This window comes from Sturnira hondurensis, unplaced genomic scaffold (genome assembly GCF_014824575.4).
Source record: "Sturnira hondurensis isolate 20B ecotype Veracruz unplaced genomic scaffold, ASM1482457v3 Scaffold0015596, whole genome shotgun sequence".
Lineage (NCBI taxonomy): Eukaryota > Metazoa > Chordata > Mammalia > Chiroptera > Phyllostomidae > Sturnira > Sturnira hondurensis.
The window spans coordinates 11,676,986-11,689,287 of NW_028088227.1; positions in this window are offsets into that span (position 1 = coordinate 11,676,986).

Here is a 12,302-nt window from a genome sequence, read left to right on the forward strand (position 1 = left end):
CAATAAGGATCGAAAAGACCCCAGAGCCCCTCAGTCTTTGAGTGGCAACATCAAGGTTTGCACAGCCTACACTTGCTGTTACCACTGATGTCCTAGAGCTGATCACTCTAGACAGGCCACTCCATCCCATCAGAATGGGTGAGGCAGGAGATAGTCAGGAAGCAGGGAACTCCAGAGGTGCCCCAGGACTGAGATAAAGGACATCGATACAAGGCAAAGACTGGGCTAAGACCAGTTGTTCCTGCTTTCTGGAAAAGCACTGAATCGTGGTGACTCATGAATGCACCTGCGCAGAAGATGCTACATGACCTCTGCTTCATTATAACAGCATTATTATAAATTAACATTGTGCGACCCCCTTCTACAGTGGCCAATCAAAAAAAAAATCATGGGAGACCACATGCTCAGTAGCTTTGAAATGCAATTACTTGTACATGCGCAATAAAAGCCCACCAAAAACTAGCCAGAAAGGTTCTGCCCTATGAGAATAGAATCCCTCCAGCCATGAGGTCAATCTTTGCTCAGAGTTGGCCCACTCCCATGTTCTTTGGAGTGTACTGTCACTTAAGAAATCTGCTCTCTCTCTTTATGCTATAAACTCTGTGTGTTCGGTTTAATTCTTTGTCCGCCATGACCAAGAACCTGGTTACCTGTGCCCACCTGCGACGTGGGCAGCTCTTGACTCCTGGCGTGGCACACTGAAACCACGTCATGTTGCTTCTCACGGATGTTCTCCTCCTACTTTTGTCTTGGCCATCTCTGAGGTGAACAATAACCAAGTTGGAAATTTAGTTTTTATACAAAGGAAGCCATCCTTAAGGTAAAGTATTCTAATTCTTAAAAAAAACCTAAATTGTATTTAAAAATACAATTTGCTCATGTATTTCTTTAAAAATCATAATGTTTAATTTATATATGATTGGCTCTCACAAATAAGAAAGCTTCCATCTTGACCTTGCCTTGTTTGAAGTGCACATTGGCCTGGTTTGAACTACAGAGACTGTAACATCTGTTGCAATAACTTCTGTTAGATGTTAAAAAGAAGCACTTGTAGTGAACCATCTTTGCATCAAGCTTTTAAAGTATACACTTCTTATTGAAGCTTTTATCTGACCTTTTTAAACCTGGTACTGTTTTTTCCCTGCCACTCACATTTCTTTCTTTCCATGTGTGTATGTGTGTGTAGTGTGTGTGTGTGTTCAGCATAAATCTAATTTTGGCAGTTTTACAAGAGCCTGCCCCTGAGCATATGTTTGCTAGTTCATCAGAGCCTGCTCATCCTTTTCTGACATTTGGGGAAACTTGATGGTGTCCAGCTACAGAGCAATTCGAGCTTGGGGGCTGCTTTTATGGATGAAATGTTGCTTAGGGAGAGAGAGACCCAGTCTTGTGACTGAGGAACAAGGATCTCAGCTCATCCTGCAGTTTGATTTATGTATATACATGCTGACTAAGTGGTGACCTCAACCCTCAACTTTGCTTTTTTCTGTTTGAGAGAAATTCCTAATACCTTTCATATTTTCTTGTTGTAGCTCTTGTTCCACTCAGGAGTGGAAAATATGCAAGTGACCCTTGCATGTCAAGCTCCTCAGAAAAATGCTTTGATGGTGGCTGTCCAGCATGCCTTCTTCAATCACACTCCCCGAGGGGGCTGCCCTGCTGAGGGCAAGGTCAGCCTGTAAGGCCGAGGAGCCGAGGCGGACCACTACTTCCAGCAGCTGCCCCTTTCCTCCCCACTCCCCTGCCTACCCCTGCCTCTCCCTCTGTCCCTTCTCCTCCCCCTTCCCCTCCACATTCTCTCTGTTTTCCCTCTTTTTATCTTCTTCCCTTCCCCACCTCCCCCTTCTTCCTTCTTTCTTAAAGTGATTCAACATAGGACAAAATCTTTACTGGATCTTTTAATTTTTAGTAATTTGCTAACAACTTTTTCTTTATACATAACTCTATAATATTGACTAGCTGGAATAAAAAAAACAACTTTTCTTTCGCCCCTGACCTTTGTAGATAAATGATTCCATTGTTTTATGTTTTATACTTCCTGTACTTCTTTTTGCAAAAGTAAGCAGATACATTTGTCCCTTTTTTTATCCACAAAACTTAACACACAATATGTACTCTATCTTTTTCTGGATTTCTTTGATTGTTATTGAGGTATAATTTCTATTACATAAGATTTACTCCTTTTCAGTGTTTAATTCAGAAGATCATGCAACCATCACCACTCTCTAATTCCAGAACATTTCTTCACTCTCAAAAGAATATACTCATTAGCAGTCACTCCTATTCCTCCCTTCTCTGGCCCCCAGCAACTAGAAATCTGCTTCGTATCTCTACAGACCTGCCTATTCTGGACATTTTATATAAATGGAACCATAACACATGTCCTTTTAGGTCTGGAATTTTTTTTTTACTTAGCATTATGTTTTCAAGTTTTATTCATGTTTTAGTGTGTGTCAGTACTTCATTCCTTTTTACTGATGAGTAATATCTTATGGATAGATATACCACATATTATTTATCCATTCATCAGTTGACAGACATTGGCTTGATTTTACTTTTTGGCTGTTATGAATAATTCTGCTATGAACATTCAAGTACCAGCTCTTGTAAAGATATATGTTTTAGTTTTGCTAACACTTGTTATTGTCTCTCTTTTTTATTTTAGCCATCCTAGTGGGAGTAACATGATATCTCATTGTGGTTTTGATTTGCATTTCTATAATTGCTAATGACATTGAGCATCTTTTCATGTGCTGATTGGCCATTTGTATATATTTGTTAGAGAAATATCTATTCAAATCCTTTGCACTTTTACAAATTTAGATTTTTTTGTCTTTTTATTATTGAGTTATAAGACTTCTTCATGTGTTCTGAATAATGCAAGTATATGATTTGCAAATATTTTCTCCCATTCTGAAAGCCATCTTCTCACTTTTTTGAAAGTGACCTTTGAAACCATAGGGTTTCATTTTGATGAGTCCAATTTACAAATTCTTTTTTTTGTCATTTATTTTTTAGTATATTTACATAATCATTGCCTAATCTGAAGTCATAAAGACTTACTTGTGTGTCTTCTTCTAAGATTTTTGTAGTGTTAGCTCTTTCATTTAGGTCTGAAATCTATTCATGGTTGGTTTGGGTATGTAAAGCAGGGGTGCAACTTCCTTCTTTTGTGTGTGGATCCAGCTGTCCCAGCTCCATTTGTTGAAAAGATTCATCTTTCTGCACCTTGTCAAAAATCAATTCACTATAAGACATAGTGGGTATTTCTGGACTCAGAATGTCACTTCATTGATCTATGGTCCACTTCTATACAATGACCACTGTGCTTTGATTGCTGCAGAGTAATGTTAAGTTTTGAGATTAAGAAGTGTGTGTCCTTCAACTTTCTTCTTTTTTAAGATTGCTTTAGCTGTGTTGCATCCCTTGCATTTTCATATGAATTTTAGAATCAGCTTGTCAATTTCTGTCTTTAAAATAAGCCACTTAGGATTTTTAGAATGATTGCATTGGTTAGTTTGGGTACTGTTTGGGCTACTTTGGGTACTATTGCCATCTGACAATATTAAATCTTCTGATACATGAACATGAGATGACTTCATTTATTTAGGTCTTCTTTAATTTTTTAACAGTATTTTATAGTTTTCAAGGTATAAGCCTTGTACTTCTTTTGTTAAATTAATTCAAAAGGATTTTATTTTTTTGATATTATTATAAATGAAATTATTTTCTTAACTTCATTTTCAGAATGTTCATTACTGGTCTCTAGAAATACAGTTGAATTTTGTATATCCAGCAATTTTACTAAGCTCATCTATTAGTTCTAAAAGTTTACCTGTGTTGATGTGTATATATTCCTTGGGATTTTCTATATACATGATCATGTCATCTGCAAATAGAGATAATTTTATTAATTACTTTCCAAATTGGATTTTTCTCCTTGCCTAATTGTCCTAGCTAGACCTTCTAGCACAACATTGAGTAGAAATGGGGATATTATTGTCTTATTCTTTTTTTATTCTTGCCTGAGGGAATGCTTATTGAATTTAGAGAGAGGGGAAAGGGCATTTTTCATAAATGCATTTTACCAGGTTGAGGATATTTTCTTCAATTCCTAATTTTTTAAAATGATTTTATCATGATGTTTGGATTTTATTCATATATACAGGGTGGGGCAAAAGTAGGTTTACAGCTGTAAAAATGTGAAATAGTTTATTCTTGTATTATTATTATTATTTACTAATTATTATATTATTTTCCACATGAACAGCTGTAAACCTACTTTTGCCCCACCCTGTGTATAGCCTTTTGTACTTTGTTTTCTCATTCATCAATAAGTCCTGGAAATCACTCCAGATCAGTTCACAGATATTTTCCCCCATTTCTCTTGTGTGTATGCACTGGTGAATGCAACTTAAGTATAAAAATTAAATATTTCATACTTAAATGTTCTTTAAGCCTTATAGATTCTATATAGCTCACCACATTTACCCCTTATCATATTTATCTACCTCAACTTATCTATTTCTAATCTTCACATTAACAGGAGAGTACAAATGTATAAGTATGGCAAGAATACTTAATGTGAAACTGAGGACAAATTTCCACTTCTGCCAAACACTAATTCCTATAGGAATCAGATACTGAAGTACCAAACAGGGTAGAGTGAATTGTTTTGAAAACTTCAACCACCAAAATGTTAATTCAGTACCTGCTATAAGTTCGGCTCATCAGGTAATACTGAGGTACAATCCATGCTCCTGAGGAACTTACAGACCAGTGTGGGAAAGGAAGACAGGTCAGCAAGTAGTTGAAATACAAGACATAAAAGAGGTCCAACAAGCTACAGAAGGAATTAAAAGAAAAAAAGAGGTCACATCTGGGAACCAGGAAGACTAGCCCAGAGAGGGGGCATTTGGGGAAACCTGAAGGACAAGCTCTTTGACCGGCAGGGGTGGCCGTGTGAGCATTCTGAGAAAGATGCTCCAGATGCTCCGGCGTGGAAGTGAGGACGGATGGGGAGTAGGGGGAAACGAGCCCCGCCTGACCACCGCTTGTGGCTTTCACGCAGAGTTGACACATACGTTCTTTTACTTAATTAAGTTAATCATATGATGAATACTAGTAATTAAACAGCTATAATGGGAGTTGTTCTGATTGCAGTAGAGGTTGAGAGGCTTATGAGTCACTCCCTGAGATCCATCCAGGGAGCAGACAATGAAAGTCATATATAGGAACACAGGGCAGGCGAGAGGAGGCACTAAGAGGAAAAGCCTGAAAAGACCTGCACCATGGAGAGGGGTAAGGAGGCATTAGGGTAGAAAATACATATGTGTGTGTAGGCATATGTATGTGTGTGTGTTTATATGCTTTCCACAAGTGTGGGACAGGATGAGGGATAATGATATAATAAGGAGAAATAAATAATGAAAACAGTGAAAGGGAAGAAGAGGAAAGGAAGGAAGTAAAGAAAGAGGAAAGAGATAGACAGAGAATAAAATTGTGTGCACTGCTACCAAAGCCAAAAGAAGGAAGTGTGTCACAAAGTGAGTGATGACATCAAACTGTATTACAAAACCACTGTAATCAAAACAGGCTGGTACTGGCATAAGAACAGACACATAGATCAATGGAACAGAATGCAAAGCCCAGAAATAAACCCATGTGTCTATGGTCAATTCATATTCAACAAAGGGGGCAGAAGCACAAAATAGAATAAAAATAGCCTCTTCAACAAATGGTATTGGGAGATCTGGACAGCTATGTGCAAAAAAAAAAAAAAAGAAAGAAAAGAAAACAAACTCAACTGCCAACTTACACCACACACAAAAATAAACTCAAGATGAATAAAAGACTTAATTATAAGTCACAACACCATAAAAGTTTTAGAGGAGAACATAGGCATGAAAATCTTGGATATTCCATGCAGCAATATTTTCACCAATATGTCCCCTGGAGCAAGGGACACAAAAAAATAAACAAATGAGACTTCATCAAAATAAAAAGCTTCTGCATAGCTAAAGAAAACATCAGCAAAATGAAAAGAGAACCAACTGTATGGGAAAATATATTTGCCAATGACACTTTGAACAAGTGTTTGATCTCCAAAATATATAAAGAACTCAGATGACGCCACTCCAGGAAGACAAATAATCCAATTAAAAACTGGTCAAAGAACCTAAACAGACACTTCTCCAAAAAGAACATACAGAGGGCCCAGAGACATGTGAAAGGATGCTCAGCATCACTAGCCACCAGAGAGATGCAAATTAAAACCACAATGACATCTCATTTCACATCGGTCAGAATGGCCATCATAAACAAAGCAACAAACAATATGTGCTGGTGAGGTTATAGAGAAAAGGGAACCCTATTGCACTGTTGGTGGGAATGCAGACTGGCACAGTGACTGTAGAAAACAGTGTGAAATTTCCTCAGAAAATTAAAAATGGAACTACCTTTTTACCCAGCAATTCCACTGTTGGGATTATACCCTAAGAACCCTGAAACATCAATTGAAAAGAACCTATGCACCCCAATGTTCACAGCAGCACAATTTACAATAGCCAAGTCCTGGAAACAACCTAAGTGCAGTCAGTAAATGAGTGGATAAAAAAACTATGATACATTTATACAATGAAATACTATACAGGGGAAAGAAAGAAGGAGCTTCTACCCTTTGCAACAGCATTTTGGAACTGGAGAGCATTATGCTAAGTGAAACAAGCCAGGTGGTGAAAGACACATACCATATCTCACCTATAAATGGAACCTAATCAACAAAACAAACAAGCAAACAAAATACAACCAGAGACATTGAAATAAAGAACAAACTGACAGTAACCAGAAGGGAGGGAGGAGGGGGATAACATGGGAAAGAAGGAGAAGGGTCATCAAGGGATGTGTATAAAGGACCTGCGGACAAAGCCAAAGGAGGGTAGAATCGAGAGTGGGAGGTGGGGGTTGATGGGGCAGGGGAAAGTGGTGGTGGGAAAATGGAGACAACTGTACTTGAACACCAGTAAAAAAAAGAAGAAGTGAGTCATTTCAGAAGATGTACAGATGACAAGAAAGCACATAAAAAGATGTTCAACACCATTAGTCATTGGAAAATGCAAATTAAAACCCTAGAAAAATGACTGCACAGACATTTTAATGGTTAAAATTTAAACAACTGTATTGTCAACGATGTGAAGAATCTGGAACTCTCATATGCTGCTGATGGAAATCCAAAATGGTCAATCATATTGGAAAGTAGTTTTGGCACTTTCTTAAAAAGTTAAACATATACTTACCAGATGACCCAGCCATTCCACTCCTGGGTATTTACCCAAGAGAAAGACATATCCATATAAAGACATATACAAATGTTCATGGCAGCTTTATTTAAAATAGCCAATAACTGGAAAGGACAAAAATACCCACCACCAGATGAATATATAAGCAAATTGTGGTATATTCATACAATGTAATAATACTCAGCAATACAAGATATGAACTATTGATGTACACAACAATATAGATGAAGCCAGACAAAAAAAGAGTACATGCTTTAGGACTCTACATAAAGTTCTAGGAAATGCATTCTGATGTATAGTTGCAGAAAGCAGAGCAATGGTTATTTGAATAAAGGGGGCTGGGTGGGAGGGATGGCTAGGAGGTTTTGAGGTTTTGGGGTTTTTTGCAGTGATGATTTCAGTTTGTATATATGTATGAAAACTTATTTAATTGTACACTTTAAATATGTGCTATTCATAGACCAATGGAACAGAATAGAGAACCCAGAAATAAACTCAACTCTCTACAGTCAATTAATATTTGACAAAGGGGGCAGTATCATAAAATGGGGTAAAGATAGCCTCTTCAACAAATGGTGTTGGGAGAACTGGACAGCTACATGCAAAAAAATGAAACTCGAGCACCAACTTACATCATACACCAAAATAAATTCAAGGTGGATAAAACACTTAAATATAAGCCGTGACGCCATTAAAGTCCTAGAGGAGAACATTGGCAGGAAAATCTCAGATATTTCACGCAGCAACATTTTTACTGATATGTCCCCTAGAGCAAGGAATATAAAGGAAAGAATAAACAAATGGGATCTCATCAAAATAAAAAGCTTCTGCGCAGCTAAAGAAAACAGCATTAAAATAAAAAGACAACCAACTGTATGGGAAAACATATTTGCCAATGATACCTCAGACAAAGGTTTAATCTCCAAAATATACAAAGAACTCACACGACTTCACTCTAAGAAGACAACTAACCCAATTAAAAAATGGGGAAAGGACTTGAACAGACACTTCTGCAAGGAGGACATACAGAGGATCCAGAGACACATGAAAAGATGCTCAATATCACTAGCTATCAGAGAGATGCAAATTAAAACTACAATGAGATACCACTTTACACCGGTGAGAATGGCTATCATAAACAAAGCAATAAACAACAAATGTTGGAGAGGGTGTGGGGAAAAGGGGACTCTGGTCCACTGTTGGTGGGATTGCAGACTGGTACAACCATTATGGAAAACAGTATGGAATTTTCTCAGAAAACTAAAATTGGACTTGCCTTTTGACCCAGCAATTCCACTGCTGGGATTGTATCCTAAGAACCCTAAAACACCAATCCCAAAGAACCTATGCACCCCAATGTTCATAGCAGCACAATTTACAATAGCCAAGAGTTGGAAGCAACCTAGGTGCCCGTCAGTAAATGAATGGATCAAAAAACTATGGTACATATACACAATGGAATTTTATGCTGCAGAAAGAAAGAAGGAGCTCCTACCTTTTGCAACATCATGGATGGAACTGGAAAGCATTATGCTGAGTGAAATAAGCCAGGTGTGGAAGGACAAATACCATATGATCTCACCTTTAACAGGAAACTAAACAACAAAACAAACAAGCAAGCAAAATATAACCAAAGACACTGAAATAGAGAACAGGCTGACAGTGACCAGAGGGGAGAGGGGAGGGAATTTCAGCGGAAATAGGGGAGGGATGTAGAGGAACATATATAAAGGATACATGGACAACAACTGAGAAGGGTGGAAATGGGAGGGAGGAGGGGAGCACGGGGGTGGGATGAGATGGGAGGAATAGACAGAAAACTGTACTTGAAAAAGAATTAAATAAAAAAATTGGAAAAAATAATATGTATTATTAATTGAATGTTAAATGTACCTCAATGAAGCTATTCTTTTTAAAAGAAGAAAAAAGAATAAGAAGGTGGAAGTTGATAGAGTTAACGCGAGAGGAAAGAACTAGAAGAGTAGAGATTAAAAGGAGGCCATTTGACATTCTCCAAGTTCATTGCTGACTCTGAGAGAGCAGGTCTAATGAAGGTGAAAGCCAGACTGCCAGTGTTTAGGAGTGAGAAGATGATAAAAATACAGAGGCAATGTATGCCTACTGCTCCTGTAATAGTCTGCTCAGGTTGCCGTAACAAAATACCAGAGACTAAGTAGCTTAAACAACAGAAATGTGTTTTCTCACAGTTCTGGAGGCTAGAATCCCGAGATCAAGGTGCCTGCATGGCCAGTTTCTGGTGGGAGCTCTCTTCCTTTCTCACATGTGTATATCAACACTCTCAGGGTGGCCTCACAGGCAGAGAGAGAGAAAACTCTGTGTTTTTCTCTTCTTATAAGGATACTGGCCCTTTCAGATAAGGACCCCACCATTATGACCTTATCTAACACTAATTACCTTCCAAAGGCCCTATCTCCAAATACCATCCTATTGGGGGTCAGGGTTTCAACATAAGCAATTAGAGTGAGACACAAACATTTAGTCCATAATAGCTCTTTAAGAAGTTTGGTCAGAATTGAGGAGGAAGCTTGAGGAGGAGGGGAAGTTAAGCATAAAATAGGTGTATTTGTGGAAGGAGTTGGAAAAGAGGAGGCAATCAGGGATAGAAATGAAAGACGGGTTATGGCTGCGGTGTTGAAGGCAGGTGAGGGAGTCAGTTAGCAGTTCAATTCAGCAGCTTCTGGTCCAAGCAAGGCAGTGAGCTAACGGGTAGCTACACATGGGCTCATGGAGTCTTCTCAACAGCCCCATGAGATGGGGGAGCATCTTCCCCTTTTTCTAGGTGAGAAAGCAGGTTCTGAAAGGTTAAGGAAGAGCACCAAGGACACCAGCTGAGTGTCGACACTGGGACCTGATTGCAGAGCTTGTGTTTGCTCGCTCTGGGCTCACTCATGGCATTCCTAAGACCTCTCGATGCTCCGAACTGGGATGCACTACAACGTCCAGGGGACTGGAGCAGCACAGGGTCTTCAGAAAAAGTCGGGATGGAACCACTACATTTTTACCAGGGATTTTTTTCTTTTGCCTCATTCTCCTTTAGCAATTCAGATAAGAACTCCTTATTTCTTTTCTTTGAAAAAATTTGTTTTTTCTTGAAAATTTAATATTTTTCTCTTAGTATTTTAGAAAAATACAAAAGAATTCCATCCATCATACTTCATAGCTCCATAACCAACAGGAATATTGGAAAATACAGATTTCCCTTTTTTTTCTTCTCCATCTTCCTTTTCCTCTCCCCCACCCTCCCTCCACCTCTCCCTCCTTCATCATTGCATCGTGCGCGGCAGCATAAATAGCCCACCTTCACCGGCTCAGGCTTCTCCAGAACGGGCCCCTGGAACTGCTCCTCAGACCGTGCATCACGGAGCCCATTGCCAGTTCCTTGAGAGGCTACTCTACTCGAACACTCCAACTGGCCACCTTGTGGAATAGAGAATTTTTTGCAGAGCACTTAGGACAATTGCACTATATTCTGGAAATAGTTACACTTAGTGTCTCACACCTTCGTTGTACAAAATGGTAGCTCTCCTCCCTTCTCCCCCTTAATCTCCTCCCCTCCCCCTTCTCTCCATTCCCACCCCCTCCCCCTGTCTCCAGTCATTCACATGTGTCTGTGGTCAGTTGTGGCGGTGAGATGATTTTATAGCCATTATTACCTTAGGACTTATATGTCCCCAAATTAAATTCACTTTGGTTTGAAATATTTTAGGAGAAAAGTTCAGATCTCAGAACTCAGGGTCCAACCGGAAGAAGTGCCAGAATTGTAAATGGCACAGAGAGGTCTCTGTCAGCCCCAACTCCAACGGTTCCAGACACCTTTATTGTTCCTTCAGTAAGATCTCAGTCTGACAAAAAGCACTGTACTGAGGGCATAGGGGTTTGAATAAAAGTGCCCTCTTTTAAGTTGATGAAGAGCAGGGTATCATGGGACTGGAGGATGCCCGAACTCCCAGGGTGGCCAGCATGGGCTGCACTTTGAACCCTGTGTAAACACCGCGAAGGCTCATCTCCTTCCAGTGTGCTCCAGTCTGTGAAGGAGTTAACAGTTCCTTCTGTTAACTGATGCAGCCCCTTCTGTTTCTCCTTCTTCTCCCTTTTCTTACTTTTCCCTTCCTCCCCTTCTTCTTCCTTTTCTCTGTATTTTTCAGACTTCAAAGAAAGTAGAACAAAGAATACTGGCCTCTCCAAATTTTCCATCTCTATCTTAAAGAGAAGCACAGAACCATCCTCACTATTCTATTCTAACATGGGTTTTATCATTGCTTGGAATAGAATGGTGTGTTATCAGAGAGACACAGTCTCTAAGGAGATCCATCTACACAGCAGGAGTGCCCTACTATGTGTTTTTTTTAAGATTTTATTTATTTATTTTTAAAAAGAGGCTGAGAAGCATTGATCAGTTGCCTCTCACATGCCTCCAGCCAAGAACCTGGCCTGCAACCCAGGCATGTGCCCTGACCTGGGATTGAACTGGCGACCTTTTGGCTTGCGGGACAACACCCAACTCACTGGGCACACCAGTCAGGGCCCTACTATGTCTTGATCTCTTCTCACCATGACAGAGAAAAAGAGATATTTGTGTTCTGCAATAACTGTGAATATGCTGAGTGTTTTATTGGGATTTACCAATGACACTAATTTAATTCTAGCAAATTTAGAATAAAAAAAAAAAACAGGCAAAGCTACTCTACTACTCAAGTTACCATTATGACCAGAGGTCAAGTGCCCGAAATCCACATTTCCAATGTGTAGATGGAAGATACAAGACCAATGTGTAGTGGAGCAGATCCTTGGGAGGCCACTTCAGTCCAGGTCCCCCTGTAGATGAGGCCAGGAGGATACCAAGGGACCTGGACAGTACAAACACTGGGCCAGACTCTGAAGTTTGGGACTTCTGGTACATGCTTCCGGCACTTGGGGTTCCCAGGGAGGATGGTGACACATCAGCATCCCCCGTGGATATAATCAGAAACAGTGAGAGCAGCT